The sequence below is a fragment of the Micrasema longulum genome, unplaced genomic scaffold, assembly GCF_059751315.1.
Source record: "Micrasema longulum isolate JH-2025_06_02 unplaced genomic scaffold, ASM5975131v1 h1tg002578l, whole genome shotgun sequence".
Classification (NCBI taxonomy): domain Eukaryota; kingdom Metazoa; phylum Arthropoda; class Insecta; order Trichoptera; family Brachycentridae; genus Micrasema; species Micrasema longulum.
The window spans coordinates 60,336-76,789 of record NW_028279716.1 but is presented as its reverse complement, the minus strand read 5'-3'; the positions used below and the strand labels follow the sequence as shown (position 1 = coordinate 76,789).

Here is a 16,454-nt window from a genome sequence, read left to right as displayed (position 1 = left end):
CCCTGGGTATAAATAAACAAACTTGGTATCTTGGGCTCCGTTTTGGGGCAAACAAAAACATTTAGGTTCGTTTTTGTGTCACTAATTTTAAAAGTTATTTACTTTATAGGGCAAGTCTAAGTCAAATCAATGTTTTTTGACGTTTGTCCTGAACCACCAAAAGTACAATTTTGTAAATTTAAATAACTACGTTTTTATTTAATTTAATCAAGATATATCATAATTTTCCTTTTCGCACCTTATTGTACATTAGGCACTGCATTGGTATATTAATGGCATAATATCTTGATCACTTTTTTGCATGAAGATAAGTTGATCAGTCTTTTGTTTTAATGTTTTCTAATTTTATTTTTTTTTTTTTAAATTTTTTTTTGCACCACAACAGGCCAGGAGGCCCATTACAGTGGTGAATTACATCACAGAACACCCAGGCTTGAGAAAAATCACATTTTTAATTTTTGTGTTCTCACCGGGAATCGAACCCGGAACCTTTCGTGTGTGAGTCAAGCGTCTTGACCACTACACCACGGAAGCCGAATGTTTAAAATACAGTATAAAAAATATTTTTAGACAAAATAATAACAAATTGACAGAGAATTAAGCTTAATTATATGCAAATAGGTGCATAAACAAAGAATAATCCTAAAGTTTATTAGTATATATAAATATTTTTTTTAATTTCTTGAAAATTCCCAATAATTTATATGGAATAAACGAAAGAAATTTTAGCGGTTATTTTATCTTTATTTATTTATGGTGTTATTTTTTCAAAATTTAATGTACTTGCATAATACATTTTCACACCACTTGATTATTTATTTTTTAATTTATGTATTTCATATTATTTATCATTTAATCTGTGAAATGTTACATAATAATACCTTTTGTATCTATAAATAATAACCTAGCTGTTTCGGGAATGTCGGACTTTTATCTAGGGAGATGGTGTTTTTTTTACAAATACAAATATATTTCGAGAGAAAGGTACCTTCTTGGCTACGTATATAATTCCAACGAGCATGCACGAAATTACTGGCAAACATTACAACATGTTTTCTGACTATGTTCGAGAGGATTGTCTATGACTAACAGTGGTGGCGGTCGTTTTTGTTTGTCTTAGATAATAATTATTGTGTTTTTTCCTTAAAAAGTCGAAATAATTCACTAATTGGGTTAAAAAAAGAGTGGTGTAAATATAATTTTATCTATTATTAAGTGTTTTCAGTAGTTTGTGTTTGTTTTCGTTCTCTGTCCCGAAACCTAATAACCAGCAGTGGTATTCTGATCACTCTCGACACCCACGAGATGATCTCGACTTTCGGACGAGAATATAACGTGGTGTAATTTAGGGATTTTTATTTTTTGAACGCGGTTAAACTTGGTATTCTATATGGCAATTCTGATGATTACATGTCAAATTACGTAAATGAATTCGAACACATAAAACCAAAAATAATGATTCTCAATAGAAACATTATTGTGACCTTAAGAATGACCCAAAATACTTAATTATGTTGAATTTACCAAACCTCAATTGTTATTTCTCGTTATTTAGACGGTTTTATAATTGACGTTTCATAGTTCGATATCTACCCGCAAGAGCGTGAGTGGCGAAAATGAGAAAAAATACTCGTGCGCATGCGTCACTGACGAGATGAATATACCTATTACAAAATATAACGCTTTTGCTATCCTGATGAAAATTTATAACGTTTGCCATGTGGGGTATTTATTTTTTCTACACGCCAAACTGTACTTTTTATATTGCAACAATGCAAAACATAAACAAACATACAGTGACAGTTCAACTACTTTTGTAAATGATAAGTATGCCCCGGATCTACGTGTCCTTAGGGATTTTGTTTATTTTTATAGAACCTCTGTGAAATACCTACTGTACTCTATAGAAACTTGAATACGAACCACAGCGTCCCTAAATGTACATCTTGCGCGACAACAGGAATCATCATTTGAAGGTATGTTTATCTAATTCGGTATTTTAATCAAACTTATATATTGTGTACGGTTTAAACCTACCTTACGAGTTTTTTCTCAAGTTGTTAATCATTATAATATTTATAAATTGTAAAAGGTTAAGAATAAGCTAGTGTTAGTAAAAAATAAACAAACCACCAAGCTGTTTTCCCCGGGACGGCCAGAGGATATACAACACACATGCGTTTGCAGTCATACAAAATCTCATGCACATGTGCTGATTTTTTCAACTTTTGAAGTATTACCATATCCGCAGTGGTACTGCAATACCGATATCTTTATTATAAAGATAAATCTAAATAAAAAAGGATACAATACTTCAGTTATCATTATATAAATTGTAATATATATATTTTTATAGTTAAGATACCAGTCTGGGTATTAAAGATGTTGTAAAAACAATGAAATATCACTACCTACACAGTTATTATACATTTGTATATTTAAATATCAATCATCATTTATTTCCATATTAAAGTATTTATTAGATTTGCTTTAAATAATACCCAATTTGTTATTTTTTCAAATGTTTTTTTTATTACCAAACAGATTAAGAGCCAAAGTACATATAGTATATTGTATTAGTTTAAAATTCATATTATATTAAATATTTTCTCTACAGCTCACGTTGGCATGTCCTAACAAAAGGAAATTTGTCACCATATGGAAAATACAAAGTTATACCATTACATATGACATCGCTTATATCATTTTGAATATTTAGAATTAATCAGCTTACACATATTTGAATTGCAATATCATAATCACCAATACCTACAGACAACTTAAAAAATATTACCTTTACTGCATAATAATTTGCTCTGAGAAATAAAACATATAAATCACAAAATATAGCCTTCAAAGTTTTCTTTTTAAAAGGTTTAACAATATGCGGAATAATTAAGGTGTTTGATTTTTGCGTGTACCGATGAACTTTAGTACAATATACAAAAATATGTATATTGGCAGGTTTATTGCAATACCTGATGAATAACTTCCAACTAACCTAAATAAGATATATTTTACCATTTTAAGTGCTTATTTTAGTATGTCATTTTGTAATAAATGTAATTAAAAATGTATTGTAAATTATATAATTTTTTGTTTTTTTATTTTTAGCAAAGAGGAAATATCGAATGTTGCAATTTGGTGTCAATTTTTAACACCTTTATGATCATCTGAGAAAATGGGAGTAAATATGTGGCAGAGCAGAAAAGCGGACTACAGAAATGAGTCTACAACAACTTCATCAAACACTCAAACCTTTTCTCACAAATGTAGAGCATTAGCTAAATTCTAGTTAGTTTTTTGTAGTTTTTTTTATTATTTTATACCTAAAAACTTATAAACTACAGTGCAAGTACTGTTATTGAAAAAATATTTTGGTGTTTTAGTTTCCTTTTCACACGTAATTAAAATATAGTCATATCTCACACATAAATATTTAAACACATATTCTAAATATAAGGAACCTTTATGTGATCACTTTCACCGGGAGAAATAAGGGCTCTGGCCAAGAATTGTATTTACTTTAGTTTTAGTTAGTTAGTTTTACGAAAACAGTACATTTGAAATTATTTTTATTTATATTACCTTTTGTTACAAGAAAATGTATTCTCACATCCTCTCAACGCGTTTGCTTATCATGCAAGAGGTCTCAGGTTCAGTTCCTGACATGGTAGACATGAAATATTTATTTTAAAAGGTGATTTTACAGTACAATATTTCATAGTCCCTTGACTGGCACCCCAAGCGTACGATTGATCATTTTTTCTTTAAGTAACAAAAAGATCAAGATACGCTGCGATTGGTGTACCAATGCAGTGCCCTATGCAATTAGGTGCGGAATTGAAATGATGATGATGATTACCTGCATTTATTTATTCTACGGTATAAAAATTCACTATATATTTTTTTAAAAGAGATTTGTGTTCTTATGATTTACTTAAACATTTAATTTTGAGGGCCATTTTCGACGAGTTGTAAATAACTCTCTATTAGAAAATAGGAATCAAGTTGGGATGGAATGGGATTCTAACCACGGACCTTTGAGCCGTGAGTCCATGACGATAGTCATAGGAACACAACCCGATTTAACTCAATTGATTCACAGTTTACATATTAATGTGCTGATTTTTTTTAGGCTGTTGCCGTGTTATGCCATAATAATAAGCATAGGCTCAAACGACGTCGATCAATTGGTTGGGTTGTACAATGAGGTACTATCTAACCTGATAGACAAACATGCACCATTTACTACGAAAACTATTCGAAAAAGGAAATCTGATGCATGGTTTGACGAAAATTGTCGACTCAAAAAGAAAGAGCTAAGACGTCTAGAACGCAAATACAGAAACACACTGTCAACTTTGGACCGATCAATATGGTTAGATATGCAAGCCTCTTATAGGACATTTATAAAAGAAATAAAATCTAGTTTCTGGTGTACAAAAATCACTGAACAGAAAAAGTCTCCAAAACAACTCTGGCGAAGCCTTCAATCTGTTCGTGGTGACTGTATAGCAGAGACATCTAACACAAGCGCTACTGCCACTGATTTTGCCGACTTTTTTACAAATAAAGTCGAAAAAATCAGACTGGCGTGTAGTTCAGCGAAAAAACCTGAAATTTTAGATAATGCCCTTCAAAAATTCAGTAAATTTGAACCAACGTCTATAAATGAGGTTAAAAAAATTGTTGCGGCATTACCCAACAAACAATGTATATTAGATCCGATGCCAACATGGCTTTTGAAAAAATGCATTAACGTATTAGCTCCTTTTTTAACAGATTTATTTAATACATCCATGGAGCGCAGCATTGTTCCGAGAGCCATAAAAAAAGCAAATGTAACTCCACTTTTAAAAAATTCCCAACTAGATGTGGAAGATCTTTCCAGTTTTCGCCCTATTTCAAATCTTCCCATCGTATCAAAAATACTAGAAAAAATAGTTTCTCACAGGCTCGTTAACTATATCGAGCGGAATTCTTTATTTTCGGTAAGGCAATCGGCATACCGACGTTTTCATTCCACGGAGACGGGAGTGATAAGAGTACTGTCTGACATTATAACGTCGGTGGACTCTGGTAATCTGGTGTTGATGGCTCTTCTGGACATGAGTGCTGCATTTGATACTGTAGACCATAATATTTTGCTTGAACGTCTGGAGAAAACTTATGGTATCCGTGATCAGGCACATATGTGGTTCAGTTCATATCTTAATAAAAGAGAATATGCAGTCGTGTTCCAGGGTAAAAGCTCAACCAACTTTCGGGTGTCTACAGGAGTGCCTCAAGGGTCAGTACTCGGACCACTTCTCTATCTCCTTTACACTAAAGATATAGAGAACATTATCAAAGAATGTGGATTGTGGTCGCACTGCTATGCAGATGATACGCAGATTTATTTTTATTGCAAACCAGGCGAGAGAAGTGTGCTTGTCAATTTAATTGATGGATGCATCAAGAAAATAGGAAACTGGATGGCTGAAAACAGACTAACATTAAACCCATCAAAAACTGAACAACTGTGGGTGGCTTCAGCCAGACGACAGAATTTGATCCAGGATACGGCTCTACCCAATGTAGGGAGTGCCGTTTTACCCACCGTTAAACTACTGGGAGTTTTACTCAATTCTGACCTATCTCTTGACGCTCAAATTAGTAGAACGATAAGTTCATGCTTCTACCAGCTGAGACAAATTAAATGCATACGCAAAAATTTGCCGGTTGATGCCGCCCGTCAATTAATAAATGCGTTTGTAGTGTCTAGAGTCGATTATTGTAATGGTATCTATGCAGGTCTACCAATGAACAAAATGACTCGCCTACAATCTGTATTGAATGCCGCAGCGAGACTTATTTTCGGAATCTCTAAGTTCAGTCATATCACTCCACTACTTCGGGAACTACACTGGCTACGTTTTCCACAGAGGGTCGAATACAAACTCTGTTGGCTTATGTATAAGTCACTGCACAACTCGGCTCCGGAATATCTAAGGGAACTATGCATTCCAGATGAACTAGCTGACAGGCGTCTCACGCTTAGATCAGCTACGTCTACGGCGAGAGGAAAAGTTATTACACCTCTACGCAAACAGCGCACTAAATTTGGTGAGCGCGCATTTGCGGTCGCAGGCCCTATGGCATGGAATGCTCTCCCAGCAGAGGTGCGAGGCTGTGAAAGTGAAGTGATGTTTCGGAAAAAACTTAAAACCCACTTGTTCTCTAAATCATTTGAATAAATCCGTAGCACGTGACAACAAAATAAATTATTTTAATCAAATTACAAATTTAAAGCTTCAATTAAATTAACTTAACAGTAGAATCACCATGTAAAGCGCCCTTGAGGTATTTTATTACGAAAATGGCGCTATATAAGTTATCCACAATAAATAAATAAATAAATAGGGGAAAAAATCTAGTGAAATTAAAATAACAATATTAAAGTCCAAATAAAATGTTATATACACATAAAAATTATAAAAAGTTACAAAAATTAAATTTAGTCGATTAAAAAAAAGTTTTTTTTTTAACTTTATTAATTATTTGTGCATGTTGTATTCACATTTAATTCATGAAAAATTTCTAAACATAACAAATTGTGATATTATACCAATTTATTGTATTGTTCATTATTTGTAAGCCATAAAAAATAAAATAAAAACAATCTTAAATGTTAATATGCATATTCAACATAACATTTAAAAAAAAAATAATACAGACTTTATGGATATGGTACCATAGTGAAAATAAATAAAACTATGTTATGAGTACGTCCAAATACTTGCGGACTGGCTGGATTTCCTCCCTAGGGAGAAATAATTTAATAAAATTCAATTTGTTGCAACAGAGAGGGAAAACATTTTTGAGAAGGGAATATGGAAGTCTAGGCATTTACAGAGCTTATGACCTGTCATTCATATCATCCGGCTGAAATCACCTACTAGGCAACACCTAAAAAAACAATTTTCCAATTCTTATACTTCTTCTTTTACCAGTTAGTTAATTCAACAATGTTTTGAGTATGTCCAAATTTTGCGGACTGACTGGATTTCCTACCTAGGGAGTTATTCCAATCTAAATTTGTTGCTGGATGGATGAATCTCACCCACATGATAAAGGTTTCAGCTCTTTTACTTCACAAAAGTCAACAGATGGAAGAGTTGAGGAAATTTGGATGTTTAAACACAATAAGTAAAGTGGCCGCTTAAACCAGCCAATGACAGGTCATAAGCCCTGTAAATGCCCATACTTCCATATTCCCTTCTCAAAAATGTTTTCCCTCTCTGTTGCAACAAATTTAGAATAAATTGATTAAATATATTATGCTCTATTATTCCTTTATGGCAACCAACAATGAACTCAAATTCTGGGTAACATAATATTGCATACCCTTTGTCCGTGTCCAAGCTGACAAAGGAAACAGACCTGTTTGAAAAATGAAAGCAGAGCCCTGGACGAGCATTTTCGGCTTTACTGCAACTCTTATGTAAATTCTGGAAAAGGAAATTGGGTAGAGATATGTCTGCCTTGTAAGGTAGTAGTCGGAGCGTTCGCCGACCGTGCTTGAGGTCTCAAGTTCGATTCCTGGCAGGATCAACAGAAAATATTTATTCTTGAGGTTCACTGCAATGTTTCAGTCCCTGGAATAGCACCTGAAGTGTAAGATTGATCACCTTACCTTCATGTAACTGATGATGAAATATGCTGCATTTGATGCGCCACACGGTGAGGATAGGGAAATGATGAGATACCTTACACAACCTTAATGAAAATAATTAGTTACTTTATATTTTGGTTTGACACCTTTTAGTAATTGAGAATGTCAGAAGAATAAGTATATTTCAACAATATGGGATCAAACAAACAGATCTTGCACAGGTTCATTTTGTACTCACACATTCAGAGATTGTGACATCAAATCTGAAAATAAGGATTTAAAATTTATATGCACTTTGATTTGATATTTAAACCTTACAGCTACAATTGTAATTTGAGCAAAAATTGTTCTTGCATGTAATTGTTCTTCCTTACATTAACTGCGTATTTCATTTACCAGTTGTTGCAATTAAGCATTCATTTGACAGAGGTTGTGAGTGATATTCAATTAACTCATTAACATCTTCATTGTTGAAGTCCTATACTATATCATCTGTGATAGTTTCCAGAGTTTCTTCAAAATTCATAAAATCCATCGTTTGCGGGCATAATTGTTTACAGGAACCTTTCATTTTTTATTTCAGCCCACAAGTATCCAATATTGCTTATTGCGTTCCATATATTATAATTCTACTGAAATTGTCTTAATGTAGGCACACCTTCCCTGTCAGTTTCCTTAATGACCTGATTCATTATTTTCCTCATAACATATTATCTTAACATAGTTATCACTAGTTAACCGAGGGAGCACCTGCATGGAAGCGAAGAATGTTTGCATTATTGATAAAAATCTGTAAAAAACATAATTTATTTAAATGTCTGAAATAGTGAATTACGCAAAAGTAGAAAGTACAAAAGCCGACGGCCGACCGTATGTCTTTGGGAATACTAAACAATCAATCAATGCATCGTCTTGTCATTCAATTAGCTTCAATATGGCAATCTTTAGGAACCTTTATAGCATGATTAAGATGCATTAAATGTGTATCCCGAGTTCCCTTTGATAATGTATGTATATATATAAATTAATAATTAATATAAATTAGAAACGAATTTAGTGTTAAAATATAATCAACACCGACTGACATACTCAAACTGTGCCAGATCTGGATCGAGGAAAAAAGACCTCAAATCGATCTGACTAATATTTTGACAGTATATGACGTGTTTTAATTGATTCAATGTATTAATTACGAGTACTTACCTGTATTAACTCCGTTATTTTTGACAAAGACTAAAAATGTCCCGACAAATTAAAAAAAACTTACGAACCTCCAATTTATGAGCACAAATGGATTTGTCGTAATTTGTATAATGGCGTCTTTTGAGTTTTTACAGATGACGCAATATATTTAATTGCCAATTTAGTAGCTCACAATAAAAAATAAACATACATTTTTAAAAACAGAACATCTCGCGGGTCGCATGTTTGACGTTTGCCAGATTTACAAGGTTAGTTTATTTGTGTGCTGTGCGCATGCGTGGTTTTAACGATACCTATTACGAGATTCGTTCAGGATACCAAAATGATTTTAACGAGGTAGAGAGGCCCACGAGAGTGGTTCAGAATACCACCCTGGGGTGGTATTCTGAACCACTCTCGTGGGCCTCTCTACGTCGTTAAAATCATTTTGGTATCCTGAACGAATCTCGTAATAGGTATCGTTAAAACCACGCATGCGCACAGCACACAAATAAACTAACCTTGTAAATCTGGCAAACGTCAAACATGCGACCCGCGAGATGTTCTGTTTTTAAAAATGTATGTTTATTTTTTATTGTGAGCTACTAAATTGGCAATTAAATATATTGCGTCATCTGTAAAAACTCAAAAGACGCCATTATACAAATTACGACAAATCCATTTGTGCTCATAAATTGGAGGTTCGTAAGTTTTTTTTAATTTGTCGGGACATTTTTAGTCTTTGTCAAAAATAACGGAGTTAATACAGGTAAGTATTACATTTAATCAATTTAAACACGTAATATACTGTCAAAATATTAGTCAGATCGATTTGAGGTCTTTTTTCCTCGATCCAGATCTGGCACAGTTTGAGTATGTCAGTCGGTGTTGATTATATTTTAACACTAAATTCGTTTCTAATTTATATTAATTATTAATTTATATATACATACATTATCAAAGGGAACTCGGGATACACATTTAATGAATCTTAATCATGCTATAAAGGTTCCTAAAGATTGCCATATTGAAGCTAATTGAATGACAAGACAATGCATTGATTGATTATTTAGTATTCCCAAAGGCATACGGGGGGCCGTCGCCTTTTGTACTTTCTACTTTTGCGTAATTCACTATTTCAGACATTTAAATAAATTATGTTTTTCACAGATTTTTATCAATAATGCAAACATTCTTCGCTTCCATGCAGGTGCTCCCTCGGTTAACTAGTGATAACTATGTTAAGATAATATGTTATGAGGAAAATAATGAATCAGGTCATTAAGGAAACTGACAGGGAAGGTGTGCCTACATTAAGACAATTTCAGTAGAATTATAATATATGGAACGCAATAAGCAATATTGGATACTTGTGGGCTGAAATAAAAAAGTAAAAAATGAAAGGTTCCTGTAAACAATTGTGCCCGCAAATGATGAATTTTGAAGAAACTCTGGAAACTATCACAGATGATATAGTATAGGACTTCAACAATGAAGATGTTAACGAGTTAATTGAATATCACTCAGAACCTCTGTCAAATGACTGCTTAATTGCAACAACTGGTAAATGAAATACACAGTTAATGTAAGGAAAAAGCTGATAAAATTGTCTTTGACACTAAAAAATATGAATGAAGCCTTATCTATTTTGAAAATTAAATACAGCATGTTATTATATAGAACTCTTTATCAAGAAAACAAAAAATATGGAAGTATTTAATTAACTCTTGAAAAATTTATAAAGAATCACCTGAAAGCACTTAAACACCTCATTAACTTAATTAAAAAATACATATTTTTTACATCCCTCGACTTTCGAACATTCAACATTCGCACACATTTTCAAGAACCAATTATGTGCGAAAGTCTACTGTATTTCAATGCTTGGGACAAGATGTCGCTCTAATGGTTAGTAATACTGTAATTATATGTCTGTATACTGATAACATAATGAATCATTACATGCAAGAACATTTTTTGCTCAAATTATAATTGAAGCTGTAAGGTTTAAATATCAAATCAAAATGCATATAAATTTTGAATCCTTATTTCAGATTTGCTGTCACAATCTCTGAATGTGTAAGTACAAAATGAACCAGTGCAAGATCTGTTTGTTTGATCCCATATCGTTGAAATATACTTATTCTTCTGACATTCTCAATTATTAAAAGGTGTCAAACCAAAAAATAAAGTCACTAATTATTTTTATTAAGGTTGTGTAAGGTATCTCATCATTTCCCTATCCGCACCATGTGGTGCATAGGGCACTGCATTGGCACATCAAATGCAGCATATTTCATCATCGGTTACATGAAGGTGAGGTGATCAATCTTACACTTCAGGTGCTATTCCAGGGACTGAAACATTAGAGTGAACGTTAAGAATAAATATTTTCTGTTGATCCTGCCAGGCATCGAACTTGGGACCTCAAGCACGGTCGGCAAAGGCTCCGACTACTACCCTACGAGGCAGACATATCTCTACCCAATTTCCTTTTCCAGAATTTATATAAGAGTTGCCGTAAAGCCGAAAACGCTCGTCCAGGGTTCTGCTTTCATTTTTCAAGCAGAACTGTTTCCTTTGTCAGCTTGGACACGGACAAAGGGTATGCAATATTATGTTTCCTAGAATTTGAGTTCATTGTTGGTTGCCATAAAGGAATAATAGAGCATAATATATTTAATCAATTTATTCTAAATTTGTTGCAACAGAGAGGGAAAACATTTTTGAGAAGAGAATATGGAAGTATGGGCATTTACAGGGCTTATGACCAAATTGAATTTTATTAAATTATTTCTCCCTAGGGAGGAAATCCAGCCAGTCCGCAAGTATTTGGACGATGAGTACGTCAACGTATGAACAATACAATAAATTGGTATAATATCAAAATTTGTTATGTTTAGAAATTTTTCATGAATTAAATGTGAACACAACATGCACAAATAATTAATAAAGTAAAAAAAAAAACTTTTTTTTAATCGACTAAATTTAATTTTTGTAACTTTTTATAATTTTTATGTGTATTTTACATTTTTTTTGGACTTTAATATTGTTATTTTAATTTCACTAGATTTTTTCCCCTATGCTTATTATTATGGCATAACACGGCAACAGCCTAAAAAAAATCAGTACATTAATATGTAAACTGTGAATCAATTGAGTTAAATTGGGTTGTGGTCCTATGACTATCGTCATGGACTCACGGTTCAAAGGTCCGTGGTTAGAATCCCATTCCATCCCAACTTGATTCCTATTTTCTAATAGAGAGTTATTTACAACTCGTCGAAAATGGCCCCTTAAAATTAAATGTTTAAGTAAATCATAAGAACACAAATCTCTTTTAAAAAAATATATAAATATATAATGAATTTTTATACCGTAGAATAAATAAATGTAGGTAATCATCATCATCATTTCAATTCCGCACCTAATTGCATAGGGCACTGCATTGGTACACCAATCGCAGCGTATCTTGATATTTTTGTTACTTAAAGAAAAGATGATCAATCGTATGCTTGGGGTGCCAGTCAAGGGACTATGAAATATTGTACTGTAAAATCACCTTTTAAAATAAATATTTCATGTCTACCATGTCAGGAACTGAACCTGAGACCTCTTGCATGATAAGCAAACGCGTTGAGAGGATGTGATAATACATTTTCTTGTAACAAAAGGTAATATAAATAAAAATAATTTCAAATGTACTGTTTTCGTAAAACTAACTAACTAAAACTAAAGTAAATACAATTCTTGGCCAGAGCCCTTATTTCTCCCGGTGAAAGTGATCACATTAAGGTTCCTTATAATTGAAATATGTGTTTAAATATTTATGTGTGAGATATGACTATATTTTAATTACGTGTGAAAAGGAAACTAAAACACCAAAATATTTTTTCAATAACAGTACTTGCACTGTAGTTTATAAGTTTTTAGGTATAAAATAATAAAAAAGAACTACAAAAAACTAACTAGAATTTAGCTAATGCTCTACATTTGTGAGAAAAGGTTTGAGTGTTTGATGTAGTTGTTGTAGACTCATTTCTGTAGTCCGCTTTTCTGCTCTGCCACATATTTACTCCCATTTTCTCAGATGATCATAAAGGTGTTAAAAATTGACACCAAATTGCAACATTTGATATTTCCTCTTTGCTAAAAATAAAAAAACAAAAAATTATATAATTTACAATACATTTTTAATTACATTTATTACAAAATGACATACTAAAATAAGCACTTAAAATAGTAAAATATATCTTATTTAGGTTAGTTGGAAGTTATTCATCAGGTATTGCAATAAACCTTCCAATATACATATTTTTGTATATTGTACTTAAGTGCACGTACATGCAAAAATCAAACACCTTAATTATTCCGCATATTGTTAAACCTTTTAAAAAGAAAACTTTGAAGGCTATATTTTGTGATTTATATGTTTTATTTCTCAGAGCAAATTATTATGCAGTAGAGGTAATATTTTTAAAGTTGTCTGTAGGTATTGTGATTATGATATTGCAATTCAAATATGTGTAAGCTGATTAATTCTAAATATTCAAAATGATATAAGCAATGTCATTTGTAATGGTATAACTTTGTATTTTCCATATGGTAACAAATTTCCTTTTGTTAGGACATGCCAACGTGAGCTGTAGAGAAAATATTTAATATAATATGAATTTTAAACTAATACAAGATATTTTTTGAGCACTTACTTTATTTTTAAAAAAATCTTATGTACTTTGGCTCTTAATCTGTTTGGTAATAAAAAAACATTTGAAAAAATAACAAATTGGGTATTATTTAAAGCAAATCTAATAAATAGTTTAATATGGAAATGAATGATGATTGATATTTAAATATACAAATGTATAATAACTGTGTAGGTAGTGATATTTCATTGTTTTTGCAACATCTTTAATACCCAGAGACTGGTATCTTAACTATAAAAATATATATATTACAATTTTTATAATAATAACTGAAGTATTGTATCCTTTTTTATTTAGATTTACTTTATAATAAAGATATCAGTCATAAAGGTGTAGCGACGAATCTTGCTACTGATTATTTCAGATTTGTGAATTTAAGTACCACTTATCTTTCATTTTTTAGTAAATTACAGTTTAAAATGAGAATTTTCAAGAGTGCAAAAAAAACTTGAATTACTTAATAAACAATGTGTCCCACCTCCAAGCAGATGACGAATATATCCTATAGTTTGATATCCATATATTCCATTACAGCATAAATTTAAAGAGCCAATCGATATCATCCCTTCGAAAGATCCGCTTTACTGGTTTAATATAATCTGAAAAAATACACTTATAACGGTTATAAATTGTTTACAGATGTTCTAAAAGAGAATGAGATTTTTTTTAGAAGATAATATCATTAAAAGTCTAGACATTTATAGAGCTTACTATTTTCTACTATTATTATTAATATTGATATAATATTTGTTTTAGTGCAAAGGTATATTTAAACACCACTATTCATAACATAAATTATATTATATTACAATAACCTTAATAATATTGTATCCTTTTTATAACACATGCTGTGAGCTATTATAAAGGGTGATGGGTTTAGCAAAATTAAATATCTTAATAATAATAATAATAATTATGGATAACTTATATAGCGCCATTTTCGTAATAAAATACCTCAAGGGCGCTTTACATGGTGATTCTATTGTTAAGTTAATTTAATTGAAGCTTTTAAATTTGTAATTTAATTAAAATAATTTATTTTGTTGTCACGAGCTACGGATTTATTCAAATGATTTAGAGAACAAGTGGGTTTTAAGTTTTTTCCGAAACATCACTTCACTTTCACAGCCTCGCACCTCTGCTGGGAGAGCATTCCATGCCATAGGGCATATGTGTATGCATGTCCAATTGTCTTTCATTGTTTCTTAATAAACATTTGTAATTTTTCACGTCTCTGAGGGAGTTTGTCGTTACAAGATTCTCTTACTTTTTTAACATATTATTTTCTGGATATTATGTATACCTGTGTTATTTTTATAAATACCTAATTTTACCTTTTTATTTTCATTATTTCTATATGTGTGAATTAAGATGTTCTATTTTGTAATGTACATATATATGAATAAATAAAATTGAAATACCACCACTAAACCACTAATAAAATAAATATTAATTATGAGGAAGACTAATGAACAAAGAAGACCAAAAAAGAGATGGCATGACCGAACCCAACAAATTATTTGAGAAGGATCTCATCAGTGGTACGGGCGGTACGGCAATACTTTGTAAGGCTCCCCTCCCACTAGGCAGCCTGGCTGCGGCAGCTAATACTACATATGACGGCTTATTAGATACCGCACACTAGGCAGCCAAGAATTCCTGGCTGCGGCAGCCATTAGAACGCGTTTGACGTGCACGGCAGCCAACTGGCTGCCTGCAGCCAGAACGAGACAAAGCAAATGTATGTGACTGCCTCAGTCTCCGCGCACTTGTCGTAGCAGCCAGAAGTATTTTATGAAACGAATTTGCAATGACTTTCGATACAGAAGATCCATAAAATAATTTTGAAATGAACCCTTTCAAGTAAAGGATGAATTCAATATCTTCTTTTTGGTTTGCGATAAAATGTAAACAAAAACATCTTCCACATCCATTTTATTTGGACTGGCCGTCAGGCTGGCTGCTTTAACTGGCTTTGCAAAATTTTGACTGCGGCAGCCGAGCTGCCTAGTGGGCGGGAAGCCTAATTATCAACAAAAAAATTCAAGGGGAACATAAAAGCTGTTAATATATTACTTGCGATTTTAACCAAACAAAAATACTGCTGAAACGATAAGTATTTACATACATAATAATTATTTACATTACGAATATCAACAATTAAAACTAACAGTTTGCAGTAGCGGTATTGCTGTACCACTGCGGATATGGTAATACTTCAAAAGTTGGAAAAATCAGCACACATGCATGAGATTTTGTATGACTGCAAACGCATGTGTGTTGTATATCCTCCGGCTGTCCCGGGGAAAACGGCTTGGTGGTTTGTTTATTTTTTACTAACACTAGCTTATTCTTAACCTTTTACAATTTATAAATATTATAATGATTAACAACTTGAGAAAAACTCGTAAGGTAGGTTTAAACCGTACACAATATATAAGTTTGATTAAAATACCGAATTAGATAAACATACCTTCAAATGATGATTCCTGTTGTCGCGCAAGATGTACATTTAGGGACGCTGTGGTTCGTATGCAAGTTTCTATAGAGTACAGTAGGTATTTCACAGAGGTTCTATAAAAATAAACAAAATCCCTAAGGACATGTAGATCCGGGGCATACTTTTCATTCACAAAAGTAGTTGAACTGTCACTGTATGTTTGTTTATGTTTTGCATTGTTGCAATATAAAAAGTACAGTTTGGCGTGTAGAAAAAATAAATACCCCACATGGCAAACGTTATAAATTTTCATCAGGATAGCAAAAGCGTTATATTTTGTAATAGGTATATTCATCTCGTCAGTGACGCATGCGCACGAGTATTTTTTCACATTTTCGACACTCACGCTCTTGCGGGTAGATATCGAACTATGAAACGTCAATTATAAAACCGTCTAAATAACGAGAAA

The 16,454-nt window shown here is 32.2% G+C and overlaps 2 long non-coding RNA genes across 2 annotated transcripts; one reads left to right on the top strand and one right to left on the bottom strand.

Annotated features, from left to right (window-relative positions):
- The first annotated feature begins 9,388 nt into the window (after window positions 1–9,388).
- LOC148271930 (uncharacterized) lies at window positions 9,389–12,129 on the top strand. Its single transcript, XR_015824992.1, has 3 exons — window positions 9,389–9,608; window positions 10,010–10,747; window positions 10,894–12,129. It is a non-coding gene; the product is annotated as an uncharacterized LOC148271930 (long non-coding RNA).
- A 145-nt stretch (window positions 12,130–12,274) lies between these two features.
- On the bottom strand, window positions 12,275–16,385 carry LOC148271929 (uncharacterized). The gene is made up of 3 exons (XR_015824985.1): window positions 16,019–16,385; window positions 14,024–14,144; window positions 12,275–12,988 (listed from the first exon to the last, which is right to left on the bottom strand). It is a non-coding gene; the product is annotated as an uncharacterized LOC148271929 (long non-coding RNA).
- Between the last annotated feature and the right edge of the window lie 69 nt (window positions 16,386–16,454).